The 1,136-nt window shown below is 51.0% G+C and overlaps 3 non-coding genes across 3 annotated transcripts; all 3 read right to left on the bottom strand.

The window, feature by feature from the left end:
• Positions 1–107: 107 nt before the first annotated feature.
• On the bottom strand, positions 108–226 carry LOC124891107. The gene has a single exon (XR_007049523.1). It is a non-coding gene; the product is annotated as a 5S ribosomal RNA (ribosomal RNA).
• A 176-nt stretch (positions 227–402) lies between these two features.
• On the bottom strand, positions 403–519 carry LOC124891109. The gene has a single exon (XR_007049525.1). It is a non-coding gene; the product is annotated as a 5S ribosomal RNA (ribosomal RNA).
• Positions 520–804: 285 nt separating this feature from the next.
• Positions 805–923, bottom strand: LOC124891108. The gene has a single exon (XR_007049524.1). It is a non-coding gene; the product is annotated as a 5S ribosomal RNA (ribosomal RNA).
• Between the last annotated feature and the right edge of the window lie 213 nt (positions 924–1,136).

The following is a 1,136-nucleotide window of genomic DNA, read 5'->3' as shown; positions in this document are numbered from 1 at the left end:
GCCCCTGCGCCATGCCCCCGTTCTCGTTTCCGCCAAGAGGAAAAACAAAAAGATTCGCCGATCGAACCGGCAAAAATAAACCGAATTTTAAAGGAAAAAAAAATGAAGGGATGCGACATGAGGACTTCCCAGAGGGTCACCCATCCTAGTACTACTCTCGCCCAAGCAAGCTTAACTTCTGAGTTCTGATGGGATCCGGTGCGTTAGTGCTGGTATGATCGCATCCGTCATTCCCAGTACTCCAAATTCTATTATGCCTCTTTCTTCTCCGTCGCCCGTCACACCCCGCACGCGCGCCCCTGCGCCATGCCCCCGTTCTCGTTTACGCCAAGTGGAAAAACAAAAAGATTCGCCGATCGTACCGGCAAAAATAAATCGAATTTTAAAGGAAAAAAAAATGAAGGGATGCAACACGAGGAATTCCCAGGGTCACCCATCCTAGTTCTAGTCCCGCCCAAGCACGCTTAACTTCGGAGTTCTGATGGGATCCGATGCATTAGTGCTGGTATGATCACATCTGTCATTCCCAGCACTCCAAATTCTATTATGCCTTTTTCTCCTCCGCCGCCCGTCACACCCCGCACGCGGGCCTCCGCGCCTCGCCCCCTTTCTTGTTACCGCCAAAAGGAAGAACAAAAAGATTCGCCGATCGAACCTGCCTCTTTCTTCTCCACCGCCCGTCACACCCCGCACGCGCGCTCCTGCGCCATGCCCCCGTTCTATTTTTCGCCAAGAGGAAAAATAAAAAGATTCGCTTGTCGAACCGGCAAAAGTAAATCGAATTTTAAAGGAAAAAAAAAGGAAAGGATGCAACACGAGGAATTCCCAGGGGGTCACCCATCCTAGTACTACTACCGCCTAAGCACGCTTAACTTCGGAGTTCTGATGGGATCCGGTGCGTTAGTGCTGGTATGATCACATCTGTCACACCCAGCACTCCAAATTCTATTATGCCTTTTTGTCCTCCGCCGCCCGTCACACCCCGCACGCGGGCCTCCGCGCCTCGCCCCCTTTCTTGTTACCGCCAAGAGGAAAAACAAAAAGATTCGTCGATCGAACCGGCAAAATTAAACCGAATTTTAAAGGAAAAAAAAAAAGGGATGCAACACGAGGACTTCCCAGGGGGTCACCCATCC

The sequence above is a fragment of the Capsicum annuum genome, unplaced genomic scaffold, assembly GCF_002878395.1.
Source record: "Capsicum annuum cultivar UCD-10X-F1 unplaced genomic scaffold, UCD10Xv1.1 ctg30504, whole genome shotgun sequence".
Classification (NCBI taxonomy): domain Eukaryota; kingdom Viridiplantae; phylum Streptophyta; class Magnoliopsida; order Solanales; family Solanaceae; genus Capsicum; species Capsicum annuum.
Note: the sequence above shows the minus strand (reverse complement) of the source record. Positions and strands in the feature narration are given on the sequence as shown.